Source organism: Anguilla anguilla, chromosome 13 (genome assembly GCF_013347855.1).
Source record: "Anguilla anguilla isolate fAngAng1 chromosome 13, fAngAng1.pri, whole genome shotgun sequence".
Lineage (NCBI taxonomy): Eukaryota > Metazoa > Chordata > Actinopteri > Anguilliformes > Anguillidae > Anguilla > Anguilla anguilla.
This window is the reverse complement of record NC_049213.1, coordinates 176047-194767: the sequence shown is the minus strand read 5'-3', so window position 1 is coordinate 194767 and position 18721 is coordinate 176047.

Below are 18721 nucleotides of genomic sequence, written 5' to 3'. Positions count from 1 at the left end.
TATACTGCATATCTGTGTATAAGTGTGTGTGTGCATACTGCATGTCTGTGTATAAGTGGGTGTGTGCGCACTGCATATCTGTGTATGAGTGTGTGTGTGTGTACTGCATATCTGTGTATGAGCGTGTGTGTGTGTGCACTGCATATCTGTGTATGAGTGTGTGTGCATACTGCATATCTGTGTATGAGTGTGTGTGTGTGTGAGTATGCGTACTGCATATCTATGAGAGGTTTAGGCCATAAATCATACTTCCTCTCACACACACCACTATACTCTCTCACAAACACCATCATACTCTTTCACAAACACCATTATACTCTCTCACACACACACCATTATAATCTCTCACATACACCATTATACTCTCTTACACACATTATTATACTCTCTCAGAACACACCACCATTGAAAATAGTAGTGTGAGAGAGAATGATTGTATGTGTGAGAGAGTATGATTGTCAGTACGTGAGAGAATAGTAGTATGTGTGATAGAGTATGATTGTTAGTATGTGAGAGAATAGTAGTATGTGTGAGAGAATATGATTGTATGTGTGTGAGAGAATACTAGTATGTGTGAGTTTGATTGTCTGTGTGTGAGAGAATATTAGTATGTGTGAAAGAGTTTGATTATCTGTGTGAGAGAGAATAGTAGTGTGTGTGAGAGAGTATGATTGTCTGTGTGTGAGGGAATACTAGTATGTGTGAGTTTGATTGTCTGTGTGCGAGAGAATACTAGTATGTGTGAAAGAGTTTGATTGTCTGTGTGAGAGAGAATAGTAGTGTGTGTGAGAGAGTATGATTGTATGTGTGAGAGAGAATAGTAGTGTGTGTGAGAGAGTATGCTTGTATGTGTGAGACAGAATAGTAGTATGTGTGAGAGAAGATGACTGTATGTGTGAGAGAGAATAGTTGTGTGTGTGAGAGTATGATTGCATGTGGGAGAGAGAATAGTTGTGTGTGTGAGAGAGTATGCTTGTATGTGTGAGAGAGAATAGTAGCATGTGTAAGAGAGGATGATTGTATGTGTGAGAGAGAATACTAGTCTGTGTGAAAGTCAGAAGGTAGTTTGATTGAAATGGAAGGCAGTTTATAATCAGTTCCTGATTGGCTTACAGCCTTTTCACAGACAAGGCCCGCCTCCTCTCAGCGGCACATCCACCATTCAAATCGACAGGGAGCATCTGAATCAAGATAGTTTTAATAAGACAGCTAGTTTATATAACACGTTAAAATCAACTAGTTTTGTTAATAAGATAGCAAGGTGTATGATGCTGGAGAAGTACCAAAAATCATACTGCCGAGAGGCCGGCGGTGGCTTTATCCGAACCAAAGCCAGCCACTGGTCTAGCTGCTGATAATCCGGTAAACGAGGCCGGGGGTGGTCATAAGTGGCTTGTCAAATTGAAATATGTACATATCCGTGTATGCCATTAAAATGAAATGCGATCATATTCATATTACAATTCACTACCATTATGCTATAGCCAAGCTGATTCCAGAGACAGCTGTCAAAACAGCAGCAACAGCATTTATCCCAAATTTATAGCAGTAATAATATGATAAATCAAACACAAATGTGAAACCTTATCCAATGACAAAAAGGCTAATACTGGTTCATTTACTGCAATGTTGAATAATAGGCATTGTCCCTCTCCAAAAAGCAAAAAATAAAGTAATATATAAGGTTGTATACACATGGGATCCGAACACGGATCACTGGATCTGTAAATCGGGATGCCATTTGCGACAGGGCATGTAGATGTCAAGCTGCAGCATATCTGTTGCACATACGAGTTTATTTTGCTTGAGCATTCAAATCTTTAAATAAATGTTTAATGTGGTACTGAAACTAATGGACTGTAATTGAAGCTTTTAGTTTTAGTTTTAATGGCATAAACGGACATGTACATATTTACATTTGACAAGCCGCTTATGACCACCACTGGTCTCAATACATTCCCAACTCGTCAAATATTGCAGCTTGGGGGTAGGGTCACGTGACTGCTTGGACAAAATGGCAGCCTAAAGCCTGAGCTCTCTCCACCCTTACGTCTTTGTGTTATTAATATCAGGACAACTTTAAATTGCTTACGTTTTTTTGATTAGCTAATATCTTAAACTTCCAAGAATGTCTGAACCGGTTAAAAATAGATCGTCCTCACAGCTAGCATCCCCTGCTAAGCCAGAGAAGGGTAGCTCCCATTCGGAAGTGATTGCCATAGTTGAAATGTGCATGGAAAAACAACGTCAATCTTTTGAGCCACAGCTATCGCGTCTTGAAGAGATGGGAAAAGCCTCTGATACTAAACTCATTCAGACAGAACTTGTTACTCTGTCGAACAATGTGCACAATATAAAGAAGGACGTTTCTGGTCTGCGCACCAAGGTTGAAGCTAATTCAAAGAACATCGACCATTGCGAAACAAGACTACAGGAACTGGAATCCAAACTAGCAGACTTGCAGGACAGAAATAGGCACGGTAATATCCGTATCGTGGGGCTAGAAGAAGGCCTAGAAGGGTCGAATGCATCCACTTTTCTAAAACAGTCGCTAACCCACTGGTTTCCTGCACTAGCCAACAAACAATTCGAAATCATGATGGCTCACCGCATTCATAATAACTGCGACAACACTAAAGATAAACCACGGACACTAAATTTTAACCTGCTGCATTACTCGGACCGACAACTCATTCTCCAGGCAGCAAGAAAAAATCCACTCCTCCTGTCGGGAAAAAGCGTTAAATTCTTCCCGGATTATAGCAATGCAACAGCTCAGTGCCGCAAGGAATTCTTCCATGCGATTAGGAGTGGAAGGAACCAAATACTAATATTGGAGCTCATCTGCGTGATTGCAATACTCAGGACTGCTCCTTCTCTTTCTATTTTTTTAGTCTGCCAAATGATGTTCAGGTATCATGTTAACCGCTATTCAGGCACAGACAGATTATTTGTTCTTTAGTTCATGTACAACAAACTGGTTTTGAATGCCCACAACATAATTGCAAAATGTTTATCTAGTTTGGGAAGGTGTCTTTTCTCTTTGGTTCTCTTCTCTAACATAAGCGAAGGTGTTTTCCTTTGAATAAGTAAGCCTAGTTACTCATTTGCTAATGTGCTATTTATATGGGCTAGTATATACGAGCGTACGTGCTCGTTCCCATTTTCGGTTTAATACATCTGAGAATGACCCATGTAAACTCCGATAAGTTGTCCGTCAGTTATTAGTTTCAATTTATAATACAAAATGAATGTGTTGTGTAACAGTAAGATACATACAACGGGGAGGGAGGGATTGGGATTGTTTCCCCATTTCCAATGCAAGCCACAGACGCTAATGCACGGATGGGGGGTGGGGTAGGGATAAGCGACTACACCATTATCTGTATCTGTTCAACTAACAAAATTATCTGTATCCGTATCCGTACTCGGAATGGGCGGGGCTTAAACCGGAAGTGGACATGACCTAACCGGAAGTTGGTGTTTTAACCTCTTAGCGCAAAGCCCCCAGTGGTCGGCACGCCGGCGTGCCGAGATTACTGAACTCAGACATTCAGTGCTACTGCAACCAAAGTATGAGTTAAAAACAGAAACGCTTTGTTTTAGTTGCATTAGTAGACGATACATGACTATGCCAAATACGGAGTTTCGCAGCGCCACGTCGCTCTGGTCGTTCATTTAACACGCAACCCCTACCTCCAGTCTCATCTAAACCCCCCCCCCCATGACATAATGGACAATATTGTCTATCTGGGCATTCATGAAAATATTCTTTCACCACTCAAAAATCGTATTCCATCATAGCAATAAGATAAACCCGACAATAGCCCTAAGATATGCAGCCAACACAGCAGTGAAAACGCTGCTCACTGAATAACTAAATAAACGAGACAAAGTTTTAAAAAATGATACCATGTCCCTTTTGAGAATGAGTGGTCATATATTGTCTTGGACAATCCGTTGTGATGCTTGGGTACCTTCCAAAATAGCTGTGGGTAATACCACATGTGTCGTTTATTGACAATTCATTTATTCAGTAGGTGAGAGTATTTTCTGTGTATAACATGTCTAATTTTGCTTTTGGAATAGCATTCTATAGGTCAGTGTGACCGAACATTTTCTTATCATCACATTCACTCTGTGGTAGCAGTAAAAGAGATGCCGTTCGGAACTCTGGTTTTATTATTTTTTTAAACGAACTGATGGTGTGAAGACAGTAGTAGACAGCGCACCAGGTTTCAGTTGCCTAACTACGATGTACTATATGTCTTGTGATTTCAGGTGAGCGACAATGTCTAATTGTGCACAAAAGTGATATTGCATTAGTACAGTGGATGTATAAGAATGCTAGGATGTCAATAATGCTAGTAGAGTGTGTGTATGAGATCGCTAAATGGAAATACAAGTACATGCATGTAGTCGCTAGCTAACTGGCTAGTTAGCCCCACTGTAGCAGCTAGTTAAGTAGCTAGTTAGCCCCACTGTAGCAAGCTAGAAATGTCACTTTGTAATCAGTAATATGTGCTTACGTGTGAATGTCCAGTAAATGTGTGTTTATCTACTGTGGGAATAATGTGTTGAGCCAAATCTGAGAATTGCAAACTTTATTTTAATGAGAATATATGACAATAGATAATGGATCCCAGTGGACAGAGTGGCTGTGAAGATGGCAAGATTATGTTGTGTGGCGCAGCAGTAGAAGAGGAGCTCTGTGTGTGGCTGGCCTATCACGGAATGATGTGGACACTGGACACAGCTACCCAATGAGGATTTTCCTTCATCACGAGTACGGATATTGACACATTTTACTCGGATGGTACTTGTGTTTGTAAAAAATGGAGCATCGCGTACTTCTGGCAGGTCACGAGAGTCAAGCGCTCCGGCCGAATCAGCTGATGGCTCAGCTGAGTGATGTTCGCCTATCACAGTACATTCACTAACAGGGCAGTCTACTTAAACAGCCTCCCTCTACTCATTCGGCTGCTCCTCCTGCATGCAAGCGCTGCACGTTGCTTCGTAAATCGACGCTTCTTCCTGCAATCCAGCTACGGCATGTTGCCAGTCTAAACCATGTCTACTTGCTACATGTTAGCTGCTAGTCTAAGCTCACAGCCTAGGCACTATGAGGAACTCTTGCTATTTATTTGCATTGCTCCTTACCTCTAAGCTCTAGCTAAAGCAGGCAGGCGATCCATTTCGGGGCCAGCCACGCAAAGCGTTGTCTAAGCGGCTTATTCCAAATATTGAGGATACCGGTGCACTGTCTTCACTGCTAACTGGCATGGGAGCTTCATTCAAGGAGCGCTGCTTTGCGGCAGCCGCTGCCCCTCCATGGAGGACGCCATGTTCAAGCCTGGAAGCTGCTGCCACGTCCATATCTGCTAGCTGCAGATTTTTGCCGGGTGATGTCATCAACCTTATTTAAATTCTGCTGAGCTCTGAGTCTATAATATACAGTGTTGCCAACTATTTCTATGGAAAGTAGCTATGGCCTCCTCTAAAAGTCGCTAAATTGACAACACCGAATATACACGTTCGATTGCGGGGACGTCTCACAGAGGGGCTGGTTTCACGAATATCGCAAGTCTTTCGCTAAAAGCGGAAACGTTCCAACATATGCGGGCACAAGTTAATGGCATGCTTATTGTCGAGTTTCTCACCACCAGAGTCAACGCTAGATGCGTCACTGCTAAAGAATCCCTGGCGTGAATGCTTTCGGCTACCTTCCGGAACGCAGTACAATTGGGTCGTACACTACATCCTCTACTTGATCAGAGCGGGGTCTTCCAATCAATCGTTTTACGCGAATTTGGGATTCGTGCACGTAAATCTAAGCGGAAATGTCTGAATTGGGAAAACGCCAAAGTTCTCACGCTTGGCTGAGATGGAAAAGTAGGCGTATCGATAAAGAATCTTTGTTCATTATGAACGGCTAATGGATTAAGGACAGTCGCTACCACGCAGCTACTAGATAGCCCCCATGCCTACTTCCTGGTGTAAACAGTTATTCCGGAAAAATTGGGCTGCGAGATGGCAGTTAAACTCTGGCTGTTATAGGTTTGGCAGATTGTACATGGGCGGCAGGGCGTGTTGCAAAGAGCAGAGATGCAGAGTCGTCTAAATTGTTCAAAGCTGCATTCTACCCTTCGCTGAATCGCTACACTACAAGGAGTGTTAGACTGTTACCGGAAAGTAGGCTACAGCCAATGTTGTAAATGCAAACCAGCTTCGGCTTCAACTTTCAGAAACAGAAAGTTTTCTCCACTGATTCACGATTTGCGCTTAAAAAGCCGGTTCCCTATCAGGACCCAATCATCGCGACAGAAAAATGAAAACATTAAATTCATATTGGTGTTAAATCTGCGAGGATACAATTTGGTTGGCTAATTTAGCTGTCAGATCACGATGCTGAATGTTTAGGGATTGCTAATGTCCATTGTAATGAGACAAATTAGGCTAACGTTGTCTTGTCCAACTGGTTCTCTCAATATTGTGCTGTTGCAAGACGTGAATGCGTACGTTCCGCATTCATAAGTGTATCGTTGTATTCCATGACACCTAAACGGGCGTTTAGGCTTATCACAGCGGAGAAGGGATTTCATGTAGCCTTCTCCACGTCACTGCTCTGACCTCTTCACCGTGCATGTGATCAGGCATGTGACCACACGACTGAGCACACATGCTGAGGAAAAATTATACCTCCTGCTACGGACATGCTCCACATAGCCTAGGTATTGCCGTAGAGCCTCGTCGTCTCTACAATTGCATGCTCACGCGAATGGCGTTGCGCGTCATCCTTGGATCTGCTCCCGGTTATGGCTGGTTCCAGGCAGATTTGTAGCATGTGCTTTCGCAACTTTGTCATAGTTTCTTTAATCCTACATTGCATTTTCGTCTAAATAGAGTGCAATACGATGGCTAATAAAATAAAATAAAATTTAAAAAAGACTGGTTCCAATTCCTCTCCTAATATACTCATTCGGTAAGCATATCAGTAATGCAATGTGGCCCTTTAAAGCAGCCCACTGTGCCCAACTGTTAAATAATATTTAAATAGCGACGTATTGAGAAATAATTATTCGAACCTTATTGCTTCGATGCCTGCCCTCGCCCGGAGTGGCCCTTATGTCAGCGAATTAAGCGAAACTCAAAAACACGATCGCCAATCATCTCGGCTTTCGAGACCAGGCTATGCATCTTTCCCAGCGTATCCGTTTGGCAGGAGTCGCTTCCGATAGCGCAACGCAAGATTAGCCTCATCGTGACGCCTGATGGGCAGAAGCAGTAATGTGTTCATCCAATCTCTGCATAATGCATTTCCCCACAATTTTTAAAAAGATTCATGGACTATTCAGCCTCATAACTGCGTTCACAACTGGTCTCTCTTTTAAGGCAAGTGTTTCAACCCCGGAGTACCCACTGTTGGACTGCATTTCCTTATGCTTCATGGTTCTTTATATGATCTCACCATGGCAAATATGCTTAAATTAGCTATATTTTGTATACACCTCAAGCTTCTAATCTGAGAAAATGAAGGTACTCGTGTCATTATTGCATACTAGCACTGTTTTCCATCCTCTCCTCCATGACCGGGTACCTGTGGTGGCACCCCCATGCGAGCCCTGAGGAGCCTTCATTGGGAAATGCCATGACGAAATCTGGTTGCCGTCCGCCTCTGTCTCATTGGCAGTGTGGTCCCCATTCCGGAGTTCTACACCACCACTCCTGCTCCAGTGCGGCAACGGCAGCAGTGATGGTTCCCTGCATCCTCAGTGAAGCTACGGGGCTTTGGACATGTACTTCTTCATCCGTTGGCATTGACATAATTTCCGTTCAAAAGCTATGAGCTTTGCAGTATAGGAGCACGGCTGCTACTGTCTACTGGCAAGTACCGGTGTCGCAGCCACCAATGTTTCCTCTATAATCAGTTTCCTGCTGCTGCTACTGCTACTACTGCTACTACTGCTGCTGCTGCTAGTGCTGCTGCTACTGCTGCTGCTGCTGCTGGGTGCTACTGCTACTGAAGCTGCTGTTGCTGGTACTGGTTCTGCTGCTTCTGCTGTTACTGCTGCTGGGTGCTACTGCTGCTGCTGCGTACTGCTGCCACTACTGCTGATGTTACTGCTACTGTGTTGCTGTTGCTGATGCTACTGCTCCTACTGCTCCTGCTGTTTATTGCTACTGCTGCTGCTGCTACTACTACTGAACGAGGATTCATTACACTAATGTGAGTAGTATATTTCCCTCTAATTGGTTTAAATCTCTGTGCTGGGGGGAAATACCAACAAGCTGTTGGTACACATAACCTAATGATATTTGGTGATTAGTTTGAATGGCTTTGGGCTTACGAGGTAGCTGAACCACTGACTGACATTGAAAAATAGTTTACTGTGCTGGTGAATGGATAGTTCAAAACACTGTGGAGAGTCGGTTAGAACTCTGGCTTTGCTTCTTGGTGGGGTTCCAATGACCAGGCCGTAGTTGCAATGAAGGGTTTTATTGGCATTGATCAAGGTGCAATAGCTTTGTATCTGGGTGTGTGTGGGTGTTTGTGTGTGTGGTCTCTACAAATATAAACAAAATATAAAATACAGAATTAGTTGTACATAATAGACCCTTTCCAATATACATGTTGCCAATAATATCTACCTAAACATAACATGTATATTCACTATTAATCTACTTAACCTACAGTCTGTAAGATAACCTATAAAATACACTCCCCAGAACCCTCTCTGCCTAGGAAGCGATATTCGCATACGGTACACGAGACTAAAGTATGCACCTCCGCGTGCAAGGCACATGGGCGCTAAATGCGCATGCGCAAGTGACCGAAAGTAGGTCAACTCCCCGGATTAACGTACCTTACTTAATTGCACTAGCGATAAACTAACTAATAATACTAATTTCGCTTCCATTATGCATCCACAAACATAAATACCTCACAAAAAGGCGATCCATTTACTATATAAAATCCTAAGCATTATTAATACTCTTTACGCCATCTAGCATTAGTCAATGCACACGGTAAACAGGCTCAAACCGATTACAACGGCACAATGCTTAGTTACAGAACAGTAAATGCAACGGTCGGGAAACCCAGAAGGCAACTTACGGTTTCATGAACGCACAAAACACCTTAACTAGCCTTATTACAAAAAACAGAACAGAGAACTGTGGTATTAAACTGTTAAACTAAAAGTTCTTGTGAACTTGCGTTCGGCTATGCTGTACCGGAGCTCCCGTTTTTTCCTCCTCTAATTTTCTTCTCGCGCGATTCAGGAGGCACTCCCGCTTCCGGCCAGTGATTGGCTAATCAGTCCCCACCTCTTAAAGGAACAGGACAGCCTTTTTAACAGCTGCCCCCAAATTCACAAGGTGAATTTGAACATCTAAAAAGGCCATGGGGTCAATCCTCTTCTGGAAGGGCAGGCAGACTGATGAGCTTCGCCACAGGCCGCGTGTATGTCCTGTCCTTCACCAACACCTCAGCAGACCGCACCCGGTTGTCGGCTCCGGGGAAGACTTGAGTGACCTTACCTACAGGCCAGAGGGCACGGGTCAGCTGGTTGTCGATAATCATTACAATGTCCCCCACCTGCAGGTCAGCTGCGGTATCAGTCCTCCATTTCTGGCGAGCCTGGAGTCCCGGTAGATAATGCGTTATAAAGTGTTTCCAAAAGTGGTCAGCCAGTATCTGGCTATGTCGCCATCTTCGTCGGCCCAAAATCTCAGGGCCCTCATAGACAACTTGAGGTAGGGACGCGTCCCACCGCCCCATGAGGAGACAGTTGGGGGTGACGGGATCCAGGTCCGCAACATCTGATGAGGTGTATCCGAGAGGTTTTGAATTAAGGATCCCCTCAATCTCAATGAGGACAGTACGCAACACCTCTTCTGTGACTGTTTGGGCTCCTATGGTGACCTGAAGCGCAGCTTTCAGGGAGCGGATCTCTCTCTCCCAACAACCTCCAAAATGTGGTGAGCCTGGTGGGTTGAAGGTGAACCTGATCTGCTGGCTCGCGAGTTGATCTTGGAGCTCGGGATGGAGGGCTGCGAATGCTTGCTGAAGCTCTCTTTCTCCTCCTCTGAAATTTGTACCTTGATCGCATAGGAGCTCGTGGGGCCTTCCCCGCCGGGCTATAAAGCGTCTCAGGGCCATCAGGAACGCATCAGTATCTATGCTGCTAAGGATGTCTACATGGACTGCTCTAGTGGTCATACATTTAAATAGTATCCCCCACCTCTTCTCATTCCTGCGTCCAATCTTAACGACGTATGGCCCGAAACAGTCAACACCCGTTGAGTAAAAGGCAGGTTTAAAGATACGCTGTCTTGCTGGGGGGAGGTCAGCCATCTTGGGTGGATCTGGACGCCCTCTCCACTTCCTGCACCCAGCACACTTCCTCTGGTGGTGGCGCACTGCCTCGCGCCCACGCAGCACCCAATAACGTCTCCTGATTTCTGTGAACACTCTCTCTTGACCAGGGTGATGGAGCTTGTCATCATAATCTTGTATGATCAGCCTGGTGAGGGGGTGCTGAGGGTCAAGGACGATGGGATGAATCACGTCTAATGTGAGGTCGCTGCTGCGGCGCAGACGGCCACCCACTCGGATGAGTCCCGTTGCCTCATCGAGCTCTGGGGCGAGTGGTAGGAGACGACTAGATTTTGTCACTGGTTTACCTGCCTTCAGTTGGGCTACCTCATCAGGAAAGGAGTCTCCCTGTGCGTGCCGCAGGGCTTCCAGTTCAGCAACGGCATAGGCATCAGCTGGGATGGGGGCTGCAGTGTCTGCCGCCCCATGAAGCTGGCGGGCAGTAACTTCCAAATACTCACTCAGGGTCTGGTGTTGCTGTGGATCTGGCAGGGAATGGACTGAGGTTGCCAGGACAGTAACAGCAGGCCGTCTCATCTCACTCTCCGGCTCGTTCGGGGTTGAACAAGGCTGTCCAGGCCACTCCTCCGATGGCCGCTTTAGGAAGGCTGGGCCACGGGTCCACCTGTGGCCCTCACTCAGGTCCCGGAGAGCAAGTTCGCGTGTGATGTCATCTGCTGGGTTGTCCCCTGATGGCACATATCGCCATGTAGCAGATTCCGTCAGCTCTTGGACCTCCGCCACTCGGGTGCCCACAAAAACTTTGTAGCGACACGAGTCTGACGACAACCAGGTGAGTACAATCATTGAGTCAGACCATAGGGTGAGGCTACAGATGGAGAGGGTCAACTCAGTGGCAATGACCTTCGAGAGCTGTGCGCCGGAGAGGGCCGCGCACAGCTCTAGGCGAGGGATGGATTGCTGCTTCTTTGGAGCGACGCGGGACCGCGCCGCAAGAAATGAGACATCCACTTCGCCCTCTGGGCTCTCAGTCCTGATATAAGCCACAGATCCATACGCCTGTTCTGAAGCATCGCAGAACACGTGGATGTCTCTCACACTGCTGGGGTGGTCCATCTCAGGTCTGGAGTAGCACCTGGGCAGTGTTATCTTCGGCAGGTGTTCCAGCTCTGTCTCCCATGAACGCCATGCAAACAGCAGGTCATCTGGTAGCTGCGGGTCATCCCACTCCCTCTTCTTGTCCCACAAGCGCTGCACAAGGACCTTCGCTCTAGTTGTGTATGGCACTATGTAGCCGAGGGGATCATATTGACTCGCTAAGACTTTATATATGTTCCTCATTGTGGCTATAGGGCAATGAACTAGGCGATGCTTGTAGGACAAGGTGTCTGACTGGCAGTGCCAGTGCAGACCGAGGGCTGACTCTTGGACATCTGGCTGACCATGGCTGAGCCATAGCTCGCAGCTGTCCGACCTGGCTTCAGAAGGGAGGTGGCTGATAATGGATGGATCATTACTTGCCCACTGCCTCAGCTCAAACCCTCCTTTTGCCAGGAGATGGCGCAGTTTGTCCACCAGGGCCCTTGCAGCTTCTCTTGATGTGAGGCTCTGTAGACAGTTATCTACATAGAATGACCTCTCAACGGCAGCTCGGACATCTTCCTCTGGCTGGCTGTGGTCCAGCACATGCTTCTGCAAAGCGAACGTCGCACAGCAGGGACTGCAGGTCGTTCCAAAGGGAAGTACTTGCCACTCGTATACACTTGGTGGGCTATCTTGCTTCAGATCTCTCCACAGGAACCGCAGCAGTGGCTTATCTGTCGGGAGGAGCCGCACCTGGTGAAACATCCCACGGATGTCACTGCTGAAGGCAAGGGAGTGCTCTCGGAAGCGCAACAACACTGCCAGCAGCGAGGGGCCTAAGGGCGGGCCTGGAAGGAGGAGTTCGTTAAGATTGTGTCCTTGATACTGGAAGGAGCAGTTATACACCACTCTGTTCTTTCCATTGTGCTGGACTATGTGGTGTGGTATATACCATGCCTCCTCGGTGTTCTCCACTTGATGTGGCTCCAACTTTACAGCATAGCCTGCCTCTTCTAACTTGTGAATCTCTACCCGGTAGGCAGCAGCTTGTTCAGGGGCCTTTGTCAACCTCTTCTCTATGCCTCTAAGTTGCGGCAGCACAGCTTCGGGTGTGGCTCGTAGCTGAGGCATGTTCTTGACCCGTAGGAGGGGTGTCGCGTAGCGCTCAATGCCGTCGATGTTCACTCTCACGGTCTGCTCTTGAAGCATGCGCACAGCTTCCTGGTCTTGTCGTGATCTCACGGCTGACTTCTCGCTGCGATAAGGAAGCACATCCATCTGCCACAACCTCTCCACATGAGAGAACAGGTCAGTCAGGGACGATGTGGAAGTGAAGAGGCACTGTGTCACATCGCGGCTATGCTTCATATCTTCAGCTGGGCCTTGCAGAGTCCACCCCAGGCGTGTCTTCACAGCGGCTGGCCCCCCACAAGGTCCCAATCGAACAGGCTCTACGGGTGTAATGAGGTGTGTGCAGTCAGAGCCAATCAGCAGCACTGGATGTACTCCGTTCAGCGACTGGAGAGGCAACCCGGCTAGGTGTCTGTACTTCTGCTGGAGTGTACTGATAGGATAGGTGTGCTCTGCCAGCCCCAGCTGCTCCGCAGTGAATGTACTTTGAATCCTAAACCTCCTCTTAGGCTCAGCAGCAGGGGATATGGTGAAGGATACGGCCGCCCCATGGAGTACCTGCAGCTCCTGTCTGACTGTGCGGAGCTCCAAATCCTCCGGCTTCCCTTTAAGGCCTAACTTCTTTGCTGCTGTATGTAGAAGAATGGTCCGCTGTGATCCATCATCAAGCACAGCATATGCCTCCAGTGACCTGTCGCCGTTTCTTATGATGACCTTGCTGATCTTCAGGAGCACTTTACAGTTGTATGAAGGGCGGTTGATGTACCTGACTTCGCTGGCAGTGTTCACGAGACAGTTCTCTGTGGTGGCTGTCGCTGGTGCTTTCCCTTCTGCTCTCTCGTTCACGTCATGTAGCACAAGCAGGTGTTTTCTGTTGCACGTCTTGCAGGGGGCCTTCAGTGTGCACTTCGCCGCTTGATGGCCGCGGCCGCAACGCCAGCACCTGTTATTGCTTCTGATCCACGACTCCTTCTGCTCTCTATTCAGCTGCTTGAAGTTGGCACAGCTGTTCAGATAGTGGTTGGTGTTGTCGCAATTTGGACAGTAGGCGTTCCTTTTCTCCATTAAACAGTGGATGTTAGCAGGAGGCTCCGGTGCGGGCGGGGGTGCTAGGGCATGCGTCTCAGCTGCCTTCTCTGTGCCCAGGAGGATGGTGGTGGTTTTGCTCACATGCTTTGAGTCTCTCCGGTTCTCCTTCTTTCTGATGGATGACTCTACTCTACTGTAGCTGATACTCTTCACACTGTCCTCTTGCACCTCCAGCTCATATTCCAACCAATCTGCTAAATCTGTGAGTGTGGGGATGGCTACTCTCATGGGGTGGATGAATCTCTTAAAGCTGGCAGTGAGGTCATGTGGTAGCTTACCCAGCAGTCTGGATACATGGGACTCGCACTGTAGCTCGACATGGCCTCTCTTCCCCAGCTGTTCTAGCATGCCCACCAGCGAGCGCACACGGAGAGCAAACAGGCGAAAGGCTTTCACATCTCCGCTGCAGACATCTGGTCCGTCCATCAATTCTGCAATGCGCTGCACAGCCAGCTTGTGAGGCTGCCCGTACATTTTGGTGAGAGCCAGCATCGTGTCTGTGTAAGGCTGCCTGGAGTTGCTGTAAGAATCGGCCACCAGCGAAGCCTCCTCATGTTTCAGATGGTCTGTGAGGATCTGGAACTTAAATCGCTCCGTGGCGTCACGTGGGAGGATGTTCTCCAGTGCAATCCTCATCTTTGAGAACTCCCTCGGGTCTGGCGACGTCAGGTCTGGGATCGATGGCTTAGGACCTCTGTAGGTACGCTCTTGAAGGGTTGGCGGCTCTACATAGGGGGAACAATGTGGGAAGTATTCTCTCTCTGTTCCATCTGTGTACCCATACCGTGGCTCACGTGGTGTGTAGAATGGCGACGGCTGGGTTCTCTGGCCATACTGGTCTGCCGGGGCGTAGCTTACTCGGGGAGGGGCAGAATAATATGGTAAATAGGAGCTCTCTTGTTCAGTCTGGCGTGAGACTCTGGGGCAGGAGAGCTCCTCTGCTACCTCGTCACCAAAGCCAGGAGGGGGGAGGTGCGCTTCTCAGTGGTATCTCTCTGGCCCATGCTTGTCTGTGCTCGACAGTAAGCGGGAACGTGGTGGTGGTGGCGGTGGGTTGACAGGTGAGGATGGGGCTCTTCTCTCTGTCGCCAGTCTCTAGAACTGTTGGCGGAGCTCAGCATACTCTTGCTTCATCTCCTTTAATGCTACAACAAGTTCAGGTAACTGGCTGGCCTGGTGCCTCAACTCTACATTCTCTTTGTTGATCTGCTGCCATCTGGTGGACAGATCTGGAGACTGAATGTCTTTGGGGCTCAGGTCGGCATGGTCACGCCGCATCTCTTCCTCCATTTCGTCCCACACACCTTGTATCACGCTCCGTTCTGGTGCACTGCCTTGGCTGATCGGCGACGAGGCTCCGGAGGACCTCTCTGCCCTCAATAGTTCCTGTTCAGCTTCTCTGTTCTGGGGAACTGGGGTCTGGAACCGCCTCTGGGACCCTGCTCCAGTAAGGTCATAGTCCGACAGGTGGGGGGGGGTTCTTCTCTGTCTTTGGCGTCGGGCTACCATCTCATCTGGCTCAGAGTGTAGCATCTTTCCACAGCAATTTGCTTATCCGGCTCGAAGGACCAAATGAAAAATAGTTTACTGTGCTGGTGAATGGATAGTTCAAAACACTGTGGAGAGTCGGTTAGAACTCTGGCTTTGCTTCTTGGTGGGGTTCCAATGACCAGGCCGTAGTTGCAATGAAGGGTTTTATTGGCATTGATCAAAGTGCAATAGCTTTGTATCTGGGTGTGTGTGGGTGTTTGTGTGTGTGGTCTCTACAAATATAAACAAAATATAAAATACAGAATTAGTTGTACATAATAGACCCTTTCCAATATACATGTTGCCAATAATATCTACCTAAACATAACATGTATATTCACTATTAATCTACTTAACCTACAGTCTGTAAGATAACCTATAAAATACACTCCCCAGAACCCTCTCTGCCTAGGAAGCGATATTCGCATACGGTACACGAGACTAAAGTATGCACCTCCGCGTGCAAGGCACATGGGCGCTAAATGCGCATGCGCAAGTGACCGAAAGTAGGTCAACTCCCCGGATTAACGTACCTTACTTAATTGCACTAGCGATAAACTAACTAATAATACTAATTTCGCTTCCATTATGCATCCACAAACATAAATACCTCACAAAAAGGCGATCCATTTACTATATAAAATCCTAAGCATTATTGTTACGTGCCATGTTTTTCTTTTGTGTGGACTTCCCTGCCTTCACCTGTCAGTCACCATCCACCAAGTCCCACCTTCACCAAGCCCCACCCTCCGTGTCAATTCTGGACAGCCAATCATAACTCGCCACATCTACTATAAAAACCCCACCTGTTTGTAACAATGGATGTCTGACTGTTTGCTCTGTGTTATGTCTTTGACTATGTATGTTAACCACTCATTTGAACTTGTCTTGTTTTATGTACACTTCCAAGGCTTGGGACAGGTAAGACTGGGGGCTCCTGTACATATGCCCGTAGGCTATGTTATGTATAGATTCACTAGTCCTTAGGGGTGATTGCCAACCAATTGTGTTTCAGTCTGCTAGTTAGAGTAGATAGGCCTTTTGTTTGTGTACTTGATACACTAGATTAGTTTACTCTCTGGTTTAGCTAGCTTGTTTTTTTTTGTTCTTTTGGCAACATCCAGCGTCCGTTGACCCTGGTAGTGTGTGTCTGGGTTGTTATATGTCTGGTAGTTTGTTGCACCGTTTTGTTTATCACAGTAAACACCCGTGCACTGAGTTGCTGCTTTGTCTGTGTTTTTTTTGTTGTTACCATATCTACAGCATTAACATCTCCCGGCCATTTAACATCAAGTTACATACCCCATGCACCCCTAGACCCATGGGGTCGTAACATATTTGGGAGCTCGTCCGGGATTGCTGAATTGTGTAACAAAAAAATTAACTGTAAAGATAACATTGTTTGTACAGTGGTGCAGTATTAGGACAATGACTTCGTTTGATGTCAATGACTTTCTGAGCAATCTGTCAGATGAGGCACTGGATCTGTGCCGTAAGATTGACCTGCTGAAAATTGCAGAGCACGTGGGTCTTGTGGTGTCTGCTGCTCTCCGGAAGAGAGAGATTAAGTCGCGGGTAAGGGAAAGGCTGGTGGAACTCAAAATTCTTGCCTCGCCTGTTGCTGTTTGTCCGCTTGTCCAGCCTGACATGTCGCCTACTGGGCCTGTTGCGAGTCCACAGTCGCCTCGGGGCGCTGGTGGTTCTGCTGCGGTAGGAGTGAAAGAGGAGATTCCTCCAACTACCCCTCCACCTACATTGCCCAGGTTTGAGGCATACTCGCCGAGTTCTTGTGGGTCGGGTAGTAATGCCCGGCTAAAGATCCGTCTCGCCCGGTTGAAGTTCGAGGCTGAGGAGAAGGCTCGTAAGGCAGATACTGAGGCACGAGAGAGGGCACGAAAACAGGAACAGGAATTTCAGTTAGCTATGCGTAAGCTGGAATTAGAGACAGAGGTTAAGATGCGGCAGCTGGAGTTACAAAATGCTACAGAGCAAACTTCCACTGTGGTTACCCTAGGTACGTCCCCACCGCTTGGTTTTGCTGGCTATGATGTCAGGAGACATGTGGCATTACCCTCTTTCAGGGAGACTGAGGTAGATGCCTATTTCAGCACTTTTGAACGTTTGGCAGCAGCTCTTAACTGGCCCAAAGAAATTTGGACAACCTTGCTGCAGTGTAAACTAATTGGAAAAGCACAAGATGTAATGGCTACACTAACTCTTGAGGATAGCATGAACTATGATGTGGTAAAAGCGGCTATTCTTCGTGTATATGAGTTGGTCCCGGAGGCCTATCGACAGAAATTTAGAAATCAAAAGAAAACCTCCGCCCAATCGTTCGTAGAGTTTGCCAGAGAAAAGGGAACTCTGTTTGACAAATGGTGTGCTGCGAGTAAAGTTGATAATTATGACTCTCTGCGTGAATTAATTTTGATAGAAGAGTTTAAAAATTGTGCTCCGGAACGTGTTGTAGTTTATTTAAACGAACAAAAAGTGATGTCCTTGTCTGAAGCTGCGATATTTGCGGATGAGTTTGCACTCACTCATAAGACTGTGTTTGGTTCCACCCAAGGAGCTAAGTCTGTTGCTTCCCGCAGTTCAACAGACAACGCATCTCCAAAAGATTCCAAAATGTCACCCCCACGGTCTAAAGAGGAACGTGAATGTTTCTATTGCCATAAGGTAGGGCATGTTATTGCTAACTGTTTTACTTTGAAAAAGAAAACCGCTGCCTCAGCTAAGCCTACAGGCTTTGTTAGAATTGTTCCTCGAACTACTCAGTGTTTAAACGGTCTTGAAAGCAAACCTGAAGAAGGTTTTGAGCCGTTTATTTTTGAAGGTTTTGTTTCCCTTTCCGGTGATCCGACTGAGCAAAAACCGGTGCGGATTTTAAGAGACACGGGAGCTTCGCAATCCTTCGTGTTAGCCGACGTGATAGCCGTATCGGACGTGACATATAGTGGTGCTAATGTGGTAATTCAGGGCATTGATATGGCCTTGGTTACCGTTCCCTTACACAAAGTACATGTTCAGACTGATTTAGTCACGGGTTATTTTAATGTGGCTGTACGGTCCGCTTTACCTGTACCAGGCGTGGACTTCATTATGGGCAATGATCTTGCCGGAGGTAAAGTGCGTCCAGTACTCGAAGTTTTAAATAACCCCGTATCATGTCCCATCTCTGACATGTCTAGATCACTTCCCGGTGTTTTCCCTGCTTGCGTGCTCACTCGAGCTCAATCAAAGAAATGGGGTGAGGAAGTTGACTTATCAGAATCTGTTTTAGCGTCCACTTTTACTGAGGATAGTCGTCTCACCAAACCGGAAGTACCACGTGTAAAGCCGGAGGTAGGTACAAAGGTTGAACCTCAAGATTTTTATGAAAAAGAGGAATCTCTTACCTTATCTCTAGAGTTTGCCTCAGATAAATTGCCTGTCACTCGCGAACAACTTGTTGCTGCTCAGGAAAATGATCCGTCTTTGCGTAAGTATTTTGAGATGGTGGTTAAACCTGTTGCAATGAAAGAAAAGTCGACTGCTTATTTTGTAGAT